This window comes from Microcaecilia unicolor, chromosome 2 (assembly GCF_901765095.1).
Source record: "Microcaecilia unicolor chromosome 2, aMicUni1.1, whole genome shotgun sequence".
In the NCBI taxonomy this organism is placed as follows: domain Eukaryota; kingdom Metazoa; phylum Chordata; class Amphibia; order Gymnophiona; family Siphonopidae; genus Microcaecilia; species Microcaecilia unicolor.
Genome location: NC_044032.1, coordinates 20381819 through 20398641, shown reverse-complemented (window position 1 = coordinate 20398641; position 16823 = coordinate 20381819). Strand labels below are relative to the sequence as shown.

The 16823-nt window shown below is 45.3% G+C and overlaps 1 protein-coding gene across 1 annotated transcript in view; it reads right to left on the bottom strand.

Moving 5' to 3' along the window:
* Nucleotides 1-15046, bottom strand: part of PHF24 (PHD finger protein 24) — a 228631-nt gene extending 213585 nt beyond the window's left edge. The window contains exon 1 of the mRNA XM_030191879.1: nucleotides 14986-15046. The gene's annotated coding sequence lies outside the window, so the exon portion shown is untranslated. The remainder of the gene's footprint in view (nucleotides 1-14985) is intronic.
* Between the last annotated feature and the right edge of the window lie 1777 nt (nucleotides 15047-16823).

Genomic DNA, 16823 nt, shown 5'->3' with positions numbered 1-16823 from the left:
TAGCTTTCCCAGAAAATGCTATATCGCTATTGCTTGTAGAAACTGTGGAAATCTTCATAACATAAGTACATAAATACATATATAAGTACATAAGTATTGCCATACTGGGACAGACCAAAGGTCCATCAAGCCCAGCATCCTATTTCCAACAGTGGCCAATCCAGGTCACAAATACCTGGCAAGATCCCAAAAAAGTACAAAATATTTTATACTGCTTATCCCAGAAATAGTGGATTTTTCCCCAAGTCCATTTAATAACGGTCTATGGACTTTTCCTTTAGGAAGCCGTGCAAACCTTTTTTAAACTCCGCTAAGCTAACCGCCTTTACCACATTCTCTGGCAACGAATTCCAACGGTGAGTGAAGAAAACTTTTTTCTGATTCGTTTTAAACTTACTACTTTGTAGCTTCATCGCATGCCCCCTAGTCCTAGTATTTTGGAAAGTGTGAACAGACGCTTCATATCTACCCATTCAAGCACAACCAAAACGTCCCGTATCTCCAAGGCTCAAGGTCAAAACCCTGACAAAGGGCCCCGCCCCCTTGTTTCGCAAAAACTGCATCAGGAGGAGGAACCGAGGTTTGTTGAAAAGTCTGGGACTCTCCTCGGGGTGGTTAAGGCTTCTGTTTATTTAAATTGTAAATATAATTCCTCACTAGGTGTCTGCTTTTAACAGTTCTAGGAGCAAAGTTATTTAAATTAGTTAGGTTGGGTTGTCATTAACTTGCTCTCCAATCATTTGTGGTTTGCTTTAACATTAATTCAGAAAATGGAAAACAAGCCGCTTTCCAGCTGCGGTTGAAAAGGTCGTAGCGTACAGGAAAGATCGGTATAAGGGCATAGTAAAGTCACTTTGTACCACAGCTTTGTAAAAGGACCCCATAGGAATTTATTTTTCTTTAAGGCCAGAGCAATACTTTCTACTTTCCATTTCTTTCTCATGGCAAAAATAATTATAAGTAGCCACACTGGTTCTGGAACTGGAGTCTGTGTAGACTGGAGATAGTAACATAGTTACATAGTAAATGTCAGCAGAAAAAGACCCATATGGTCCATCCAGTGTACCCGACAAGGTGCCAAGAAAACAAACAGGCAGATAATCTGCAGGATCCGAGATGAGATAAATGAGTAGAAATATACAAAGGTATCCAATTGCTATGTGTACATGATGCATTAAACGAGGAAAAGCCTCAAATGCTAAGGAGAACTTCTTTGTTGGTGAACCAACTTAAGGGAGCCACTTTTCATTCATCATAGGCTAAAAAACCTCTCAAATATGCAATTTCAAAACTTGAACCTGATAGATTCGTATCTTAATGGTTCTAAGATGCATTTATCTCAACAGCCTTGTAGTCGTATTTCACCGTCCACGGCCCGACTTCGGCCCGAGTTTCGATGACTGCCTCAGGGTCCGTGGTGTCAACCGACTATACCCAGTGCTGTGATTCCTAGAAAATACATAATATAATGTTGTCGCATCACTCATTTCCAATGCGGAGACCTCTGTGTAAAACTACCGATTTCCTCACACTTAGTGCTGCAGTTCCGTCTATCTGTTAACTGTTAACAGCATGGCCTTCATTTATGAAGCCTGACGTCAGACGCTGACTGCCATTCAAAAAAGTGATTCTCCAATACAGAGATAGTGTGGGCGGAGACGAGGTGGAGCCTCACGTGGGGAGTATAATTCTTAATCAATCGATGTTGAAGGTCTGTATACAGATAAATCACTGTCAAAAGAATTGCTTCCATTCAATCTCGGTGTTGGTCCCGTATGGGTGTATTCAATCGATGAATCCATCGTTGTTCTTGTTGTAGTAGGCGGAGTTTCTTATCTCCTCCGCCAATGTTCCATCTGAGTTGTTGGAGTACTGTGCACTTCAGAGTTTCAAGTGCAAGCTCATCTTTAATGCAATGTGCTGCTAACGGAGCACCTTAGAACCATTAAGATACGAATCTATCAGGTTCAAGTTTTGAAATTGCATATTTGAGAGGTTTTTTAGTCTATGATGAATGAAAGGTGGCTCCCTTAAGTTGGTTCACCAACAAAGTAGTTCTCCTTAGCATTTGAGGCTTTTCCTCGTTTAATGCATCATGTACACATAGCAATTGGATATCTTTGTATACTGTATCGTTTGATAGATATTTGATGATAATCCAAGCCCTAATTTGACATTTAGAGTTATCGTAAATGAGTAGCAGACCAGGAGAGAAATGTTTGTCTCCAAATTTATTGTTCACCATGACATAAAGCTACATGCTCGACATGGCCATGTTTTGCCCAAACAACGGCTGCATCAGGGGCATAAAAGAACTGTTAAGATACATTTTTTAAAATACGTGTTAGTGAAATAATAAAAAATGATATGGATATATGCATAAATATATACAGACCACTTCAAGAACAACAAAATAAAACTGAACATGCCAACGAAGACGTAAATATTGTTTTTAACGTAAGCATTTCAATCTCTCACAGTTGGAACACGTACTGACGTCACTGGAACGCATAAGCTGGAACGCATCCTTCTGGTTACAGCCACCGCCTTGTTACATTGTTTCTCACATTAAGATCCTAAGACACGATCATCCCGAGGTTCCTATCGTGGTCCATGTACATCAGCCTCTTGCCCCCTATCATATGCAGTTCCGTTGAATTTCTACATCCCAAGTGCATCACTCTGCACTTCCTGGTATTAAATTTCAATTTGAGAACGTGACAGAGAAGGAAAAGAAAACGTGGCAATACCACTCGGTTTTTATCACTGCATGCACTGCATAAGGGAAAAAAGAATACACAACTGGGTTCAAAGCACAGTTGTTCAGCGCACCCCACTCTTGCCGCACCCAGCCAGCCCAAGCTAAGTACTGATATTGGTCTATTGGACGATGTTTTTGCTTGCAAATTAAATGTTAGACCATCAGTAAAATTAGATCTTAAACGTGATTCAGGCAGGAAGGGAGGGCTGACGGTGCGATGATGCAGGAAGTGGTGTTGTGTCCACAAGCTGGTCTATAGCTTCACTCACGCACCCAGTTCTGAGCACTGTTCAAATATATGTATACAGCTATATTGTTTTACACTAATCACATAAGGTTTTTAGTCACTATGGGCAGAGATATAATAGGTTTCTATTTTTATGTATTTATTAAATATTTGGAGAAACCTTACAGTTTATAGGTCCCCAGACTAACTTTTTTTTAATTAAATTTCAATTGCCAGACCATTCTTTTTCAGATCTCTTTCTTTCTTGTCCACTGTATTAAAAATCTTCTTGTCATCCACAAACAGGCAAACGTTTCCTTCTAAGCCTCTGGCAATGCCGCTCACAAATATAATAAATAGAATCAGCCCCAGTACTGATCCCTGCAGCTCCCCACCTCACCTTCCTTTCCTGCAGGATTAAAGTGTGGACAAGCATTTTTGTCTCTTACTTGTAGATTGTTCTCAATGTGTAATTGAACTCTGGAATTCGTTGCCAGAGAATCTGGTAAAGGCAGTTAGCTTAGCGGGGTTTAAAAAGGGTCTGGGCGGCTTCCTAACTTGACTTGGGGAAAATCCACTGCTTATTTCTAAGATAAGGAGCATAAAATGTATTGAACATTTTCGGGACATTGCCAGGTATTTGTGACCTGGATTGGCCACTGTTGGAAACAGGATGCTGGGCTTCAGGGACCTTTGGTCTGTTCCAATGTGGCAATACTTATGTACTTTTGTAAGCATGTTCCATCCTATTTCAGGTACTGGTGACATCAAAAGAATAATATTGCATGCCCAAAGGTAGGGAAACAAATCCATAATGTAGTATGTGCCAAAGGTGGGGGAAGGGTGCATTCTAAAACATCAATAAAGGAAATTTGACATGTTTGAGATGCCAGATGCTTCTCACCAGTCATTGCGTGCTAATTCTGAATATGTGTGTGTGTGGGGGGGGGGGGGGGGTGGAGATTGGGGGAGGTGGGAATCAAACCTTTAGTTCCTCTGTATTCTATCCTCAATGTGTGTGGGGGGAGGGGAGAATCAAGTCTTTAATTCCTCTGTATTCCAGTGTGTGTGTGTGTGTGTGTGTGTGTGAGAAGTTAGGGGAGGTAGGAATCAAGCCTTTAATTCCTTTATATTCCATCCTGAGTGTGCGTGTGTAGTATGTGTGTGTGTGTGTGACGTTAGGGGAGGTAGGAATCAAGCCTTTAATTCCTCTATATTCCATCCTGAGTGTGTGTGTGGTGTGTGTGTGAGTGAAGTTAGGGAAGGTAGGAATCAAGCCTTTAATTCTTATATTCCATCCTGAGTGTGTGTGTGTGTGGTGTGTGAAGTTAGGGGAGGTAGGAATCAAGCCTTTAATTCCTCTATATTCCATCCTGAGTGTGTGTGTGGTGTGTGTGTGAGTGAAGTTAGGGAAGGTAGGAATCAAGCCTTTAATTCTTATATTCCATCCTGAGTGTGTGTGTGTGTGGTGGTGTGAAGTTAGGGGAGGTAGGAATCAAGCCTTTAATTCCTCTATATTCCATCCTGAGTGTGTGTGTGGTGTGTGTGTGAGTGAAGTTAGGGAAGGTAGGAATCAAGCCTTTAATTCTTATATTCCATCCTGAGTGTGTGTGTGTGTGGTGTGTGAAGTTAGGGGAGGTAGGAATCAAGCCTTTAATTCCTCTATATTCCATCCTGAGTGTGTGTGTGGTGTGTGTGTGAGTGAAGTTAGGGAAGGTAGGAATCAAGCCTTTAATTCTTATATTCCATCCTGAGTGTGTGTGTGTGTGGTGTGTGAAGTTAGGGGAGGTAGGAATCAAGCCTTTAATTCCTCTATATTCCATCCTGAGTGTGTGTGTGGTGTGTGTGTGAGTGAAGTTAGGGAAGGTAGGAATCAAGCCTTTAATTCTTATATTCCATCCTGAGTGTGTGTGTGTGGCGTGTGAAGTTAGGGGAGGTAGGAATCAAGCCTTTAATTCCTCTATATTCCATCCTGAGTGTGTGTGTGGTGTGTGTGTGAGTGAAGTTAGGGAAGGTAGGAATCAAGCCTTTAATTCTTATATTCCATCCTGAGTGTGTGTGTGTGTGGTGTGTGAAGTTAGGGGAGGTAGGAATCAAGCCTTTAATTCCTCTATATTCCATCCTGAGTGTGTGTGTGGTGTGTGTGTGAGTGAAGTTAGGGAAGGTAGGAATCAAGCCTTTAATTCTTATATTCCATCCTGAGTGTGTGTGTGTGTGTGGTGTGTGAAGTTAGGGGAGGTAGGAATCAAGCCTTTAATTCCTCTATATTCCATCCTGAGTGTGTGTGTGGTGTGTGTGTGAGTGAAGTTAGGGAAGGTAGGAATCAAGCCTTTAATTCTTATATTCCATCCTGAGTGTGTGTGTGTGGCGTGTGAAGTTAGGGGAGGTAGGAATCAAGCCCTTAATTCCTCTATATTCTGTCCTGAGTGTGTGTGTGTGTGTGTGTGTGGTGTGTGTGTGTGTGTGTGTGTGTGTGTTTATGTATATGATGCTTTCCATTTCCTTTCCGATTTTAGTCCATCTTTTCTGCTCACATTCTTGGGGAAATCTTTCACCCTCCTCTTATTTAAAAAAAAAATAAAATCATTGTCGTTTGCAAAACCCTTTTTCTTGAACCTTGCCACATTGTTTGGCTCCATCACTCTCTCTGGATTTCATTCACCAGAATTTTCATCTATTCTCTCATCGTTTCCCAGCTACAATTCTGCTATTCTCTTACTCCAAGTTTCTCGGTGCCATGACCTTACTTAAGTTCAGGCTCTCTAGAATGGAGAACTTGGATTTTGTCCAAAAAAAAAAAAAAAAAAACCTCAACTGGATTAAAAAAAAAAGTTTATACATCATTAGGAAATTAGAAATTGGTCTTTAATTAGAGACAATGCAGAGATTTAAACCTGGTTTATAGGGGAAGCTCCTCTGTTAATTCAATCCTGAATAACCAGGGGACCAAATTAAAGCACTCGATCCACTAAAACAGCTGGAATAGAGTGGTAACGGCAAAAAGTAATATACATTGACTCAAAAACCCTTTTAAACTCTGATGCATTTAAAATGAGTAGAAAAACATATTTTTTTCACTCAACATATAGTTAAGCTCTGGAACTCATTCCCTGAGCAAGTGGTAAAAGCAGTGGCGTTCCTAGGGTGGCTGACACCCGGGGTGGATCGCCGATGCGCCCCCCCCCCCCCCCCCGGGTGCAGCGCGACACCTCCCCCCGGCGAAAGGACACCCCCCCCCCCGGGTGCAGCGCGACTCCCCCACCCCCGGTGAAAGGACACCTCCCCCCCGGGTGCATTTTTACCTGCTGGGGGGGTGCCGCGCGCCTGTCGGCTTCGCTCGTTCCCTGCTCCCTCTGCCCCGGAACAGGAAGTAACCTGTTCCAGGGCAGAAGGAGCAGGAAACGAGCGTTGCCGACAGACGCGCGGCACCCCCCCCCCCCAGCGGCGTGCACCCGGGGCGGACCGCACCCACCGGCCCCCCCTTGGTAAGCCACTGGGTAAAAGCAGTTAATGTAACTGGGTTTTAAAAAGGTTCAGACAAATTCCTGGAGGAAAGTCCATAACCTATTATTAATGTAGACATGGGAAAACCTACTGCTTATCCCTGGGGGGTAAGTAGCTTGGAATCTGGCTACTTTTTGGGACTCTGGCAGAAACTTGTGACCTGGATTGGCCACTGTTAGAAACAAGATACTGGGCTGTATAGGTGCTTGGTCTGACCCAGGTTCCATAAAATTACCAACTACTAACCTCTGCATATTGTTTTCTGGGATATCAGTCCTATCACCCTGAGCCCCACACTATCGGACAATTGCCTAACAGACAAATTCCCCTGGATTCTATAAGGATACCCAAACTTGCACACTGAAATTTGGGCGTGAACCTGAGATGCGTGCACAACTAACTTAGGGGCCCTGCGCTAGTGGTGGGGGCCATTTTTACCGCCGCAGGTAAAAAGGCCGAAAAAAGAAATGACCATGTAAGATTTCACTTACCATATGGCCATGTAGGCTGGGGAGGGGGAGCTCTTACCACCCCCATTAAGGGCTCCTGTGCTAAACCGGTAGTGCTCAGTGCAGCCCGAATACCACCGGGTTGGCGCCTACAGAAATATCCTATATAATAAAATGCACCTCCAACATTCTGAAGCCGAGAAAGTGAAGCCTTCAAGCCTTGAAGCGTTCCTGCAACGTTCCGGAACTACGTGTCGTCAATTGAGGAGATGGAGCCTTACAGAGCGCATGAATGCTTCAAGGCTTGAAGGCTTCACTTTCTCACACACACACACACACTCACTTTCTGTCTCTCACATACACTCTCTCTCTCACACACTCTCTCTCACACACAGACTCACACACACACACTTTGTCTCTCACACACTCTCTCTCTCACACAAACACACACTGTCTGTCTGTCTGTCTCTCTCTCTCTCTCACTCATTCACTCTCACATACACACTCCATCTCTCACCCACACACACTCTCTCAAACATACACACTCCGAGGAAAGGGGGGCATGGAACACGCTGGGGAGGAGAGGGAGGGGGGCATGGAACTCGGAGGGAAAGGGGGGCCAAGAACTCGGAGGGGAGGAGAGAGAGAGAGGGAGGGAGGAGAGGAGAGACAGAGAGAGGAGAGGAGGGAGGCAGGGGGCCTGCACCTCGGATGGAAGGGGGGCCTGGAACTCGGAGGGGAGGAGAGGGAGGGAGGGAAGGAGTGGGGCATGGAACTCGGAGCCCCACACACACACACTCACTCTCTGTCTCTCACATACACTCTCACACACTCTCTCTCTCTCACACACACACACTCTGTCTGTCTCTCATTCATTCTCTCTCTCACTCACACACACACTCCATCTCTCACACACACTCTCTCTCTCTCTCTCTCTCTCTCAAACATACACACTCCGAGGAAAACCTTGCTAGCGCCCGTTTCATAAGTGTCAGAAACGGGCCTGTTTTACTAGTTTTTTTAATATCTCTGCTAGTGCTGGAAATGCCATGAGCTGGAGGTAGAACCAGGGTTGGTCTTAGCAATTGCGGGGCCCTGTGCAGACCAGTTCAGTGGGCCCCTGCTCCCCCCCCCCCCGTTCGCGCCCACCCACGCTGCTACCATAAGCCATAATTGATCACTTTAAAAGGAGGTTTAGAGCTCTCAGAACCCCACCTCACCCCATACCTAGATATGCATCCACCATGTTTCAGTTGAGAGCGGCAGCAATGTTCATATCCCATCAGCTGCCGAGCCCAGAGCCTTCTCGCTGCTGCGTCCCGCCCTTGTGGAAGCAGGAAGTGACATCAAAAGGGGGCAGGATGCAGCAGCGAGAAGCAGGGGCGTAGCCAAATCTCACGGTGGGAGGGGGCCAGAGCTGAAGGTTGGAGGTACATTTTGAGTGCTGCCCCGCCACCCTCCCCCAACTGCCACACCTCACCTCCTCACCCCCCCCCCACCCCCTCGCCTCCTTGCCGCTTCCCCTCACCGCCTCGTCGCTCCCTCCGCAAAATCAAATACCTTTGCTGGCAGGGGTCCCCAACCCCCGCCAGCCAAAGCCTTCTTCAGCGCCGGTCTCCGGCGCATCCGCGGTTGCTGCCCTGCTCTTCTTTCTTCTTCCTCCTGTGCACGCTGACACTCCTTCTCAGGTTCATGTAAAGGGGCGTCAGCGTGCACAGGAGGAGCAAGAAGCAAGAAGAGCAGGGCAGCGAACGTGGCTGCGCTGAAGAAGGCTTCGGCTGGCGGGGGTTGGGGACCCCCGCCAGCCAAACCAGGGGCCTGGACAAAATTTGCGGGGGCCCAGGCCCCCCCCCCCGTAGCTACGCCCCTGGCGAGAAGGCTCTGGGCTCAGTAGCTGACAGGATATGAAAATCGCTGCTGCTGCCTGATGCTCTCTACTGAAATGTGGATGCACATGATGGTATCCTGTTGGGCAGACTGGATAGACCATATAGGTATTTATCTGCCATCAACTACTATGTTACTACGTTTCAGTGCTTTTTAGGAGTGGAGGAGTAGCCTAGTGGTTAGTGCAGTGGACTTTGATTCTGGGGAACTGGGTTTGATTCCCACTGCAGCTCCTTGTGACTGTGAGCAAGTCACTTAACCCTCCATTGCCCCTGGTACAAAATAAGTACCTGAATATACGTAAACCGCTTTGAATGTAGTTGCAAAAACCTCAGAAAGGCGGTATATCAAGCCCCATTTCCCTTATGACATCACAATATCAGAAGTGAGCCAAGTATTGGGCAATCAAGCCATTGTGACATCACTGATGAGGTTGGCTCTTATTAGTGGAATGAGTGGAGGCGTAGCCTAGTGGTTAGTGCAGCAGACTCTGATTCTGGGGAACTGGGTTCGATTCCCACTGCAGCTCTTTGTGACTCTGGGCAAGTCACTTAACCCTCCATTGCCCCTGGTACAAAATAATGACCTGAATATATGTAAACCGCTTTGAATGTAGTTGCAAAAAAACTCAGAAAGGCGGTATATCAAGTCCCATCCCCCCCCTTTGAAGGTGTTCAATGGCTATGAGGCTGTCAGGTCAAGGGGATGGAGCCCTTGTTCCCACCATGGGTAAATTCAAAGTGCAGATACCTTCAAGTATTGCCAGGAAATAAATTTCAGGTGCTTATTGGGGAGCCAGCCCTTCCCACTGTTCTCACTCACAATAGGACATCCAATCTCTCTAGCCAATCCAACATTATTTCACTTGTCAATAAATTCCACTGACTGCTGATTTAACTCTGCATTCAGCTGAATGTGTTGGTGTTGACTTACTCAAAACCCCCGTGCTGTGGCCCCACAAGCGTAGATTTCATAAGCCACCCTATACCTTCATATCATAGTGCATGCAGACATCATCCCAAACCAGCACTGCCAATGACATTTCAACAGCCTACTCTCATGGTTTCTGTCTCCAGCTGTGAGATGTTTTTGCCACTGTGATTCTGCGTCTCTAGTTTTCTTCCCGATATTTGTGTCTAAATACAAACATTGACAGCTCATTGTGTTAAAACGTGGTCCCGTACCTCCTCCAACTAATTCCTCCCACCCCCTCTTCAAAGTCTTCTACCACCATGCTTTTCCTGGAGCTGTCAATCTCAGTTTCGGAGATTACACTGTACGGTGCTCTGGATAAAAGCACCTTCTCAAGTACCACGGTAATAATAATTACATGCGGCTTCATTAATTTTACGGATTTACATTGTCACTTCGTTTCTCCTGCGTCCCCTCTCCCCGTTCATCCTAGCTTTATCTCTTTTACGCTCCTGTTTCCCTACTCTCTCATAATTTTCTCCTTCCTTTCACTTGTCGAGCTTCCACTGAGATTCCCTTTTGTCCCTAACCATGGCTTCTGAAAAAGTCACTGCAGCTGATTTACCGACTGGCTGTTTCACAGGGTCATTTGAGTGGTTTTCAATCCAGCCCTTATATCAGGACATGCCATGGCATCAGGATTAAAATGCAAGACAGTCGCAATCCCTTCCACCTGCAGAGGGATGGCCGGTTGCCCATGGACAAGAAGGGATTGATCTCCGTGCACAGCGTATTCCATGATAACCAAGTCGGAGTGATTTCAACATGTCACAGCTCCACTTACAATTTGTTCCTGTCTGTCAGAACTCATTCTGCTGTAACAGACTGGCTTCCCGAAAGCAAGCCCGCTGTCATGTCTACTTACACACCTTAGCATACCACCTCCAGGTGCTCATTTCATATAATTGGTATTATATTATTAATGGTGTAATTATTAGCAATTAGGCTGTCACGGTTGGCTTTCTTTTTTTTTCAATCTGGGCTTTATCTGATGAATTTCTGGCATGCCACATGCAACATGTCAAGTTAACTGTGAAGTCTTCTTGTGTGGTGAAGTATCAACGCATAGAGTGAACCAAAAGGTGATGATGTGTTAGAATTCTTTCGACCATGCATGGCCCCCCTCCTTGACCACATCCAAAGATGAAGCTTGAGTGATCTCAAAAGTTCATGCATGGTATCTTCTATGGCCAGTTTTTTTTTCTTTTTGTCCTTTATGAAATATTTGTTATCGTGATTCGTGCTCAGATTTTTTTTTTTTTACCAGAACTGGACAAAACTTAACTCTCTCTCCTTGAATACTTAATATACTGTATCATCTATGAACATTAACACTAGACCAACTCATAGCAGCCAACTTTTCAAAATTATTGGAGGTGCTAAGCCCAATGGAATTGACCCCTCCCTGGACACATACAAGGAATTTTCTCAATATTGGGGGTGTTCAAGCACCCACAGAGTTGGCTCCAAAGGACCAACTCTGTATTTCTCTTTTCCGGAATTGGTGATCACCATTACGGAACTATGTAAGCCACATTGAGCCTGCAAATAGGTAGGAAAATGTGGGATACAAATGCAACAAATAAATAAATAAAATAAAATTGTATATGTCTATCCTTTGTGTACATCCCTGATGGGTGGCGTGAAAGGCAATTAAGCAACTAATGAAAGATTAAACAGGTGTCTGTACCTGCAAAGAGCTCATTACGAAGACATCTGACAACTCAGACACCGAGCTATTCTCTCAGCTTTAAAGTTGGCCCGCTGGGGGGAAAAGGGACGGCTGCATGATAACCCGGCATGGTTGAAAGCTTACATAAAATACGTAGACCCCTGTTTATTAAACAGCGCTAAGGGTGCGTTAGCATTTTTATTGTTCGCTACTGATTAGAACGTGCTAAACGCTAAGTCGCCCATAGGTACATATGGGCGATTCTAGTGTTTTGCATGCGCTAAAAACGCTAGGGTGGCTCAGTAAACAGGGACCTTAGTATTAACTCAATCTGGAGCTCACAAAGCACATGTGGCTCTAACTGCCCTGCTACAAGAAGGACCTTTATTACAGCAAGACAGAAACATACCCCTCCCCCCCCCCCCCCCCCCCCCCCCCCCCATCTTCAGCCGGCAGTGTGGTTAAAGCCCGCTACTTCCACTGAACCTGGATATTCAATACCCAGCCATTTCCAGTGACTGGCATTGAATATTCGGTTTCATTTTTTGGCTGCTAGTCGATAGCCATAAGTACATAAGTATTGCCATACTGGGAAAGACCAAAGGTCCATCGAGCCCAGCATCCTGTTTCCAACAGTGGCCAATCCAGGTCACAAATACCCGGCCAGATCCCAAAAATGTACAAAACATTTTATACTGCTTATCCCAGAAATAGTGGATTTTCCCCAAGTTCATTTAATAACGGTCTATGGACTTTTCCTTTAGGAAGCCGTCCAAACCTTTTTTAAACTCCGCTAAGCTAACCGCCTTTACCACATTCTCTGGCAATGAATTCCAGAGTTTAATTGCACGTTGAGTGAAGAAACATTTTCTCCGATTCATTTTAAATTTACTACATTGTAGCTTCATCGCATGCCCCCTAGTCCTAGTATTTTTGTAAAGCGTAAACAAACGCTTCACGTCTACCCATTCAACTCTACTCATTATTTTATAGACCTCTATCATAGCTCCCCTCAGCCGCCTTTTCTCCAAGTTGAAGAGCCCTAGCTGCTTTAGCCTTTCCTCATAGGGAAATCGTCCCATCCCCTTTTTCATTTTCGTCGCCCTTCTCTGCACCTTTTCTAATTCCACTATATCTTTTCTGAGAAGCGGCGACCAGAATTGAACACAATATTTGAGGTACGGTCACAAAATCTCACTAAGCCAATGTTCACCAAAAAATGGCCATTGGCTAAAACAGGACAGCTATGTATATGGTCCTATTTATGTGCTACCCTTACCCGGTTAGAGCTGAATATCGGGTCCTATGTGTGACCTGCCCCCAAAACGCCCCTCGAGATAACCGGCTCCCTGTTGTGCGCTAACTGCAAATGTTCAGCAGCGATAACTGATTATCTCCCACTAAATATTTGTGGATTTAACTGACCGGTTAAATCTCTTTGAATATCAAGCCCATTATAAATACTAAAGCTTCCTTACTGCTTTGCCATCTCTCACGGTAGTGTAGGCGTGGGTTTTGGGTGCACGCAGAATCATTTTTCAGCGCTCCTGTTAAAAAAGGCCTTTTTAATTTTTTCCTGAAAATGCACGTGCGGCAAAATTAAAATTGCCGTGCATCCATTTTGGGTCTCTGACCTTACCGCCAGCCATAGACCTGGCGGTAAGGACCTACGCGCATCAGAAGCCACTTGGTGCACGTCCGAAATACAAATTATTTTTCAGATGCACGCCAAAAATGAAATTATCACAAGAGCTACGCGGTAGTCAGGAGGTAAGTCCATTTTGGTGCGCATTGGGCGTGCGGAGGCACCCACACGGTTTAGTAAAAGGGGCCCCGGATGCAGTATGCTTTCCATTTCCCCACCTCCTACGTCCAACAGGCACAAGATGGGAAAGACCCCTTTAAGTAGTGGTTCTCACACTTGTCCTGGGAAACCACCAGCCAGTCGGGTTTTCAGGATATCCCTAATGAATATGCATGAGAGAAGTTTGCCTGTAATGGAGGTAATAGGTATGCAAATCTCTCTCATGCATATTCATTAGGGATATTCTGAAAACCCTAATGAATATGCATGAGAGAGATTTGCATACCTATCACCTCCATTACAGGCAAACGTCTGTCATGCATATTCATTAGGGTTTTCAGGATATCCCTAATGAATATGCATGAGAGATATTTGCCTGTAATGGAGGTAATAGGTATGCAAATCTCGCTCATGCATATTCATTAGGGATATCCTGAAAACCCTAATGAATATGCATGACAGAAGTTTGCCTGTAATGGAGGTAATAGGTATGCAAATCTCGCTCATGCATATTCATTAGGGATATCCTGAAAACCCTAATGAATATGCATGAGCAAGATTTGCATACCTATTACCTCCATTACAGGCAAATGTCTCTCATGCATATTCATTAGGGATATCCTGAAAACCCTAATGAATATGCATGAGAGAGATTTGCATACCTATTACCTCCATTACAGGCAAACTTCTCTCATGCATATTCATTAGGGTTTTCAGGATATCCCTAATGAATATGTATGAGCGAGATTTGCATACCTATTACCTCCATTACAGGCAAACTTCTCTCATGCATATTAAATAGGGATACCCTGAAAACCTGACTGGCCGGTGGCCCCTCAGGACGCTTTTGAGAACCACTGCTCTAGAGCGTCTGGCCGAAGGTCAAGGAATGCCATGGCTAAACTTTCCTAACATACCTCCATCGGCTGGGGTCACCCTTCTCTGCATGCCTGTACAGCCTGCCATGCTGTCACCCTGAACAACAGCGTAATGACTCATTTATGAAAAGGAAATGAAAGCACCTGCCAAGTGAACCAGAAAGTACCCCCCTCCCCCCCCCCCCCCGAGACACCAGTGATTCTGAGGGAGTTCATTCCAACACCCTGATCCCATCCTTAAAATTCTCTCTCCTCCTGTCATAAAAACCCCAAACAAAAAGAAACCAAGTGTGAGCTTATAGAAAGGAAAGACAGTCCTGGCCATTAATCCAAGGGAGCAAGTGGTTCCTGCCCCAGCTGGTCACTTCAGTGCCCCGAGCAATGTGCCTGAGCACCAGTCTCATCAATGAGAGCCCAGAAACCTGGAATATGAATTGTTACTTCAAGAAAAATGCATCAACTCTCTCTCTCTCTCTATCCTTCTATGCACCGAAATGGACTAATACAGCAACCCTGCACCACTTTATCCCAAATGAACTGGGAAAGTCAAATGACTTTACTGCAAAAGGGCAGCACATTGAAACCGCAGCCAAGCTCTTCCACAAGCAAAGCTCAGGCGTCCTGATCACTCATTTCCAAAACCTGGCTGATCGGGGGGAGCTGGGGTCCACCCCAATACCTCCAGCAAGCACAGCAGAAAAGCAGAAGCCCAGCCGGAGAGTGAAAACAGAACAATCAGTCCTAGAAAGAACAGACTCAGCCTCCCTGCAATGACTGAGCCAGGTTGCAGAAAATCACAGCCTTTCAAGGAGTAGTTAGAAGGCAAGCTTACCGGTGTTAGACAAGAGAAGCTCCCTGGAAGAAGTGCGCCTTAGAGACCCCGGTACGTCTCCCCCCGCCCTTCCATTCCTGTCTGAAATCCGTCTTTGCAGGCAGCTCCCCTCCAGTCTTTTCCCTGCGAGATACCAGGGCTTAAAGTCTTTTTATGGAGCTCCAGATCCGGTCCCACCCAGTGAGATGAAGATGCTGCAGTGGAAGGAAGGCAGGAGAGTGGCAGAAAGAGAATGAGAGAGACGGGAACAGAGGTTTCTGCAGCTGGGAGGGGGGTGGGGGGGGGGGTTGCACCCTCGTACTAACTACTGTTGGAGAAACTCCAGTATTACTGAAACCATTTTTTTATAATGCAAAGCAGTAAATGTAACAGCCAATATGAATAATTCTGACCCTAACTAGAAAATACCATGAAATTACCTCTGATCAACGACCCCCCCCCCATCTTTTATGATAATTGGAGGGTAATGTTTGTTATATTCCTTCTTCTGACCTACCTCTTACTGCACATCCCCTTCCTCCTCTGCAACACCCCCCCCCCCCCCATCACTTTCCTGTAGGCATTTAGTTGTCCACATGATCCAAGAATATTCATATTTAATTTCTGTTCCATCACCCTTGTTCCTAAGTCCACCTTCAAGGCATCTCACTGTGCCTTAGACTCCGATTTAGCATCATCACCTTTCAGCTATTACCTTATCTCTCCAAACATTTCACACTCATCCATGTTCCCTTGTACCCTGAACTCACCCTTAAGTTATCTCCAACCCTCATACCCTGTCCCCCAACAATACCCTGCAGCCTTTTCCTGCCTACACCTGTCATCCTACCTACCTTACTGCAGTGTTTCCCAAGTCCGTTCCTGGAATACCCCTTGCCAGTCGGGTTTTCAGGATATTCACAATGAACATGCATGAAAGAGATTTGCATATAATGGAGGCGGTGTATGCAAATCAAGTTCATGCATATTCATTGTGGATATCCTGAAAACCTGACTAGCAAAGGATACTCCAGAACTGGACTTGGGAAACACTGTTGCAGTGTATGCAAATCAATTGTGGATATCCTGAAAACCTGACTGAAAAAGGATACTCCAGAACTGGACTTCGGAACCACTGCTGCAGTGTATGCAAATCAATTGTGGATATCCTGAAAACCTGACTGAAAAAGGATACTCCAGAACTGGACTTGGGAACCACTGCTACAGTGTATGCAAATCAATTGTGGATATCCTGAAAACCCGACTGGCAAAGGATACTCGAGAACTGGACTTGGGAACCACTGCTGCAGTGTATGCAAATCAATTGTGGATATCCTGAAAACCCGACTGGCAAAGGATACTCGAGAACTGGACTTGGGAACCACTGCTGCAGTGTATGCAAATCAATTGTGGATATCCTGAAAACCCGACTGGCAAAGGATACTCGAGAACTGGACTTGGGAACCACTGCTGCAGTGTATGCAAATCAATTGTGGATATCCTGAAAACCCGACTGGCAAAGGATACTCGAGAACTGGACTTGGGAACCACTGCTGCAGTGTATGCAAATCAATTGTGGATATCCTGAAAACCCGACTGGCAAAGGATACTCCAGAACTGGACTTGGGAACCACTGCTGCAGTGTATGCAAATCAATTGTGGATATCCTGAAAACCTGACTGATAAAGGATACTCCAGAATTGAATTTAAGAAACACTGCTGTAGTACAGGGACCTCAATACACAGTTCTGCCAATTCACCTCACTCCTGCCCTGCTGGAGCCCCTACTGTTCCAGTACTGAGAGCCAAACACACCATCACACACCGCTGTCAATGCACATCCTCCTATTTTGCAGTAC